Raw genomic sequence first — 6,843 nt, 5'->3', positions numbered from 1 at the left:
TTAGAGCCCTATACTGGGTGATGGGACACTCTGGTGTGTGCCAGTATGAAAGTGGAGCCTGCTTGGTGACCATGGGTGGGATGGACAGTGCAAAACCCAGTCCGATGCCCTTTGGGCATTGGGTCTGGGATCTATACTTACCTAACTCAGCCCGTGCCTCTCTCTCTGGGCCTCGCTGGTCTCCCTTTACGGAAAACCATACTGGATGTCTCCATCTGAAAAAAATCTAAAAAGATACATATGGGTTAAGAGTCATGTAAAAAGAGTTTGTATATAGTTGGTTTAAATGTGATACACAAAAATGTACAGTAGTGAGCCAGAAAGAGGGATTTGTATCATAGCACAAAAAAGGTGTATTTTTTTGAATGAAAGCACAGTAACGGTCGAAAAGACAATGGGGGTGCCGTGAGTGACAGATAACACAAAAATATGTGTTGGAAAATAAAACAAAAGGGGTCTTAAAAACACAAATAAGTGTGTGAAAAGAAATAAATGGGTCTGTGAGGATAGTAACACAAAAAAGTGTATACTAAAACAAAAAAGTAAACTTTTAAGAGTGTAAGGGAAGATGAAGGAGTGCTTGAATTCAAAAAATGCATTTAAATGTGCTTGATATATTCAAAGAAAAGGCTCTGAAAATGTAAAAATTTAAAAATTCAAAAATAAACAGAGGGGAGGAGCCTAGGCCCTGCTCGGGGTATAAGAAGCTGCACACACAGCTCCCGAGTGAGAAGAGGAAAATAGATGATTTTTTGCTCCACCACATACATGGTGTTTAGAAATAAAAATTAAAAAAATTATATTGAGCCCTGAGAAGAAAAGATTTATTTTACACAAGTCATGCCTGAAGAAGACACAGAAAGCTGTCGAAACGTCGCGATAAAAGGCTTGTGTACTTGTATATAGTTTAAAATCTCCTCCCAAAAACCAACCCTAACCTTAACCACTTAGGCCCTGGGCAATAGAGCCCGGGACATTAGAGCCCTGATTGTTAGAGCCCTATACTGGGTGATGGGACACTCTGGTGTGTGCCAGTATGAAAGTGGAGCCTGCTTGGTGACCATGGGTGGGATGGACAGTGCAAAACCCAGTCCGATGCCCTTTGGGCATTGGGTCTGGGATCTATACTTACCTAACTCAGCCCGTGCCTCTCTCTCTGGGCCTCGCTGGTCTCCCTTTACGGAAAACCATACTGGATGTCTCCATCTGAAAAAAATCTAAAAAGATACATATGGGTTAAGAGTCATGTAAAAAGAGTTTGTATATAGTTGGTTTAAATGTGATACACAAAAATGTACAGTAGTGAGCCAGAAAGAGGGATTTGTATCATAGCACAAAAAAGGTGTATTTTTTTGAATGAAAGCACAGTAACGGTCGAAAAGACAATGGGGGTGCCGTGAGTGACAGATAACACAAAAATATGTGTTGGAAAATAAAACAAAAGGGGTCTTAAAAACACAAATAAGTGTGTGAAAAGAAATAAATGGGTCTGTGAGGATAGTAACACAAAAAAGTGTATACTAAAACAAAAAAGTAAACTTTTAAGAGTGTAAGGGAAGATGAAGGAGTGCTTGAATTCAAAAAATGCATTTAAATGTGCTTGATATATTCAAAGAAAAGGCTCTGAAAATGTAAAAATTTAAAAATTCAAAAATAAACAGAGGGGAGGAGCCTAGGCCCTGCTCGGGGTATAAGAAGCTGCACACACAGCTCCCGAGTGAGAAGAGGAAAATAGATGATTTTTTGCTCCACCACATACATGGTGTTTAGAAATAAAAATTAAAAAAATTATATTGAGCCCTGAGAAGAAAAGATTTATTTTACACAAGTCATGCCTGAAGAAGACACAGAAAGCTGTCGAAACGTCGCGATAAAAGGCTTGTGTACTTGTATATAGTTTAAAATCTCCTCCCAAAAACCAACCCTAACCTTAACCACTTAGGCCCTGGGCAATAGAGCCCGGGACATTAGAGCCCTGATTGTTAGAGCCCTATACTGGGTGATGGGACACTCTGGTGTGTGCCAGTATGAAAGTGGAGCCTGCTTGGTGACCATGGGTGGGATGGACAGTGCAAAACCCAGTCCGATGCCCTTTGGGCATTGGGTCTGGGATCTATACTTACCTAACTCAGCCCGTGCCTCTCTCTCTGGGCCTCGCTGGTCTCCCTTTACGGAAAACCATACTGGATGTCTCCATCTGAAAAAAATCTAAAAAGATACATATGGGTTAAGAGTCATGTAAAAAGAGTTTGTATATAGTTGGTTTAAATGTGATACACAAAAATGTACAGTAGTGAGCCAGAAAGAGGGATTTGTATCATAGCACAAAAAAGGTGTATTTTTTTGAATGAAAGCACAGTAACGGTCGAAAAGACAATGGGGGTGCCGTGAGTGACAGATAACACAAAAATATGTGTTGGAAAATAAAACAAAAGGGGTCTTAAAAACACAAATAAGTGTGTGAAAAGAAATAAATGGGTCTGTGAGGATAGTAACACAAAAAAGTGTATACTAAAACAAAAAAGTAAACTTTTAAGAGTGTAAGGGAAGATGAAGGAGTGCTTGAATTCAAAAAATGCATTTAAATGTGCTTGATATATTCAAAGAAAAGGCTCTGAAAATGTAAAAATTTAAAAATTCAAAAATAAACAGAGGGGAGGAGCCTAGGCCCTGCTCGGGGTATAAGAAGCTGCACACACAGCTCCCGAGTGAGAAGAGGAAAATAGATGATTTTTTGCTCCACCACATACATGGTGTTTAGAAATAAAAATTAAAAAAATTATATTGAGCCCTGAGAAGAAAAGATTTATTTTACACAAGTCATGCCTGAAGAAGACACAGAAAGCTGTCGAAACGTCGCGATAAAAGGCTTGTGTACTTGTATATAGTTTAAAATCTCCTCCCAAAAACCAACCCTAACCTTAACCACTTAGGCCCTGGGCAATAGAGCCCGGGACATTAGAGCCCTGATTGTTAGAGCCCTATACTGGGTGATGGGACACTCTGGTGTGTGCCAGTATGAAAGTGGAGCCTGCTTGGTGACCATGGGTGGGATGGACAGTGCAAAACCCAGTCCGATGCCCTTTGGGCATTGGGTCTGGGATCTATACTTACCTAACCCTAACCCTAACCCTAACCCTAACCTAACCATACCCATTCTACCCCTAATAAATTACATGGAGAATAACCCCACCGTCCCTAACCCTACCCTTTCCACCCCAAGACACATCATTTTACCCCACCCATCCTAACCCTACCCATTCTACCCCTAATAAATTACATGGAGAATAACCCCACCGTCCCTAACCCTACCCTTTCCACCCCAAGACACATCATTTTACCCCACCCATCCTAACCCTACCCGTTCTACCCCTAATAAATTACATGGAGAAGTATTACCCATAAGTATTAATAATAACTATAAAAACCTTAATAAATAACACTTATTATTATTAAAAAAACAATACTCGTTCATACGTTTAAAAATCTCACTATCTGTGGTTCAACGATAAAAAGACCAAATATATGGGTGGTGCAGCGATGGGCCTAGGCCGTGGGGGCAGGCCTCGGCTGAGTCGGGAGAGCGGCCAGAAGGAGTATTGAAGGACTGCGCATTACCAGAGCTGGACTGTGCTTCAGCTCTTGGATTTTTTCTAATCCTAACCCTAGGGTTAGGTCTAGGTTAGGGTTATGTTTTAGGGTTAGGGTTAGGGCTAGGGTTAGGGTTATGTCATTTAGGGTTAGGGGTAGGGTTACCATATAATCTTCAATAGTAATGTATTAAAGATTAATATAGTAGGGTTAGTATTAGCACGCTAACATAAGCAAACTAATATTAACAATGGAACAATGAGGTGACAGGGATCAGAAAACAGGCTGCGATTTATTAAAAATACACTTAATTCACCAGATAACCTGCAATCTGCATGTCTTTCAAGAAAGCTGATTTTAAATATTACAACATCTATTTATCATTGGAAAAATCCTGAAAAAAATATATAGTCTTAACCATAGAAAGTAAAAGAATGCAGTATTGAGCTGGAGAGAGAATTGATTAGTTCATCTTTCGGTTCTTCGGGTTGTTCGTTCTTTTGTCCCGTGATGTGACAACATTGGCTAGAGTAATTAGTTAATTTACAACTTTCCTTACAAATGGGTGCGTAGTACTTATTATTATTTATTATTATTATTATTATTTACTCTTACAGTTACGTGATGCATTTCTGGTTTCAAATTGTTGCTTTTAATTTCTGTCATGATGGTACTTTTCCATAACACTGAATGTGGAAAAAAAGTGTTGCTTATGCTTAAAATGTTGATATTTTTTCTGTCTGTTTTTTTGTTTGTTTTTGTTTAATTGTGCAGTTATTAAATCAGATTGTCTGTGTAAACCATACTTTCGTAACATATGACACTTTAAACATTCTAAAGCATAGTGTACATAATTTTGAATTGTTGTTTATTGTTTATTTTTGTGCCAGAAAAGCTTTGTAACAAAGAGGACAACTATTCCAAAATAAATTAAAAGAATAAAAAAGTAAATAATTCAAAATGAAATTAAAAGATAATAAAGCCACAGGGTCTAATAACCTTAACAAATGAACTTTAAAAGTACAATTTAAAAAAAAGAAAAGAAAAAAAAACTAAATATTGCACAGCAAGCTTTGCTTTTTTTATATGATAATTTAAAATGAATACGTTTTAAAATAAATAACACTTTTGTGCCAAAATAAAAACTTTATGTCACAGAGGATAACTATTCCCAAAATAATTTTAAACCATTTAAATAAAAAATACATGAAAATTTAGAGATACTAAAGCTATGGAGCCTTATAACAATAACAAATTACCTTTAATATCACAACAACAACAAAAATATTGCACAACAAGCTAGTCTTTTTCTAAATAAATAAAAATAAAGAAGCTTTAAAATAAATAACACACTGTGGCTATATTTGTATGACTTGCTTTAAGGCATGTTTGCATTTAAAAAAAACAAGCTCCCGGACCTTGGATGGGCTGAGTCTGTTTCTTTTTATCTGAGATAATCTGCCCAGTTTTAGAAAAAATTCTTTCAGATGGCACGGATGTGGCCACAATGCAAAGTCTTGTCTTTGTGACTTCAGAAAGGCTTTTGTATACTGGTGAACATCTCCTCCACCAGGCCAGAGGGTCTGATGTGCGGGGTAAGAGTGGCTCTGCAAGGTAGGCCCCCATCTCCTTTATAGCATCTGAGGTCTTAGAAGAGGGAGCAGAAGGCCTCAAGCTTGCTACCCTCTCGTCAAAGTCTTCCCAAAACATGGCCCCTGCACTGGATCTGAAGTATCCTCCTCACTCTGAGCTGGGTTAAAACTGTTAAAGCTGAAGTTATCATAACCTTAATGTTTTAAACTAACATTAATAATTCAAATTAAAAATGTTATTTGCTTTTAATGTATATGTCATTATGTCCTGTTTTGAGCAATCTTCTTATACATATATTACACCAATATGTCAATCTGCCTAGGAAAAGCAATTATTATACCAGCAAACTCAAAATTGGAGTAAAAATGAACAAACTAGTCTATAAATACTTTTTATTGTAAGCTTGGATTATTATATTATTATATAGCCTAGTGTTTATTTACCGATAGACAGTCAAAAAGACACATTAATCAATATTTTATTTATAACAGGGTTTTATTTATTTATAAAATAATAACAAACCACAGATCCTCAACAAACAGTAACAAAAACACAGTGACAGAAATGTCAGAAATAGCGTATGGGTCTGTCACGTGATTAAGGAACGAGTCAAACTCGACCCGAGACCCGAAAGACTCATGAGATGAACTAATCAATTCTCTTTCCGGCTCAAGACTGCGTTAGTTATGCGTATTGGTCTGTAACGTGATTAAGGAATGACTAACTCTAATTTTCAGCATCATTCCTCCAGCCTTCAGTGTCACATGTAACATCAGTCTATCACATGATCATTTAGAAATCATTCTAATATTCTGATTTATTATGAGTGTTGGAAACAGTTCTGCTGTCTAATATATGTGATGAATAATAGGTTAAAAAGAACTGCATTTATTCAAAATAAAAATAAAATTCTAATAATATATATATTATACTAATATATTTTCTTTACTATCACTTTTTATCAATTTAACACATCCTTGCTGAATAAAAGTATTGATTTTATTAAAAAAAAGAAAGAAAAAAAAAGACTGACCCCAAATTACTGACCAGTAGTGTATATTGTTATTACAAAATATTTATATTTTACAAACATAGCTTCTTTTTTTTTTTTTTTTTTTTACTTTTTATTCATTACAGTATCCTAAAAAAGTATCACGTGTTCTGAAAAAATATTAAGCAGCAGAACTGTTTCCAACTTTGATAATGAATCATCATATTAGAATGATTTCTAAAGGATCATGTGATAATGATCCTAAAAATTCAGCTTTGCATGACAGAAATAAATGATAATTTAAAGTATATTAAATTTAAAAACAATTATTTTAAATTGTAATAATATATCACAATATTACATTTTTTTCTGTATTTTTGATCAAATAAATGCAGGCTTGATGAGCAGAAGAAACTTCTTTAAAAAAAAAAATTAAAAATAGTAATGTTTCCAAACTTTTGGTCTGTACTGTGTATATATATATATATATATATATATATATATATATATATATATATATATATATATATGAAAGGTGAAAGTCCTTGCAGCATGTGTTGCATCTCTTCAATTCAGGCAGGGATCTCCCTTTTTGGATTGTTATATGTATCTTGAAAAAGAGAGAGCCTACTTGTTAGAATATTTTGAGATCATGAAAATATCCCTAG

This window comes from Carassius carassius, unplaced genomic scaffold, assembly GCF_963082965.1.
Source record: "Carassius carassius unplaced genomic scaffold, fCarCar2.1 SCAFFOLD_123, whole genome shotgun sequence".
NCBI lineage: Eukaryota > Metazoa > Chordata > Actinopteri > Cypriniformes > Cyprinidae > Carassius > Carassius carassius.
The sequence above is the reverse complement of the archived record's forward strand: the minus strand, read 5'-3'. Positions refer to the sequence as shown.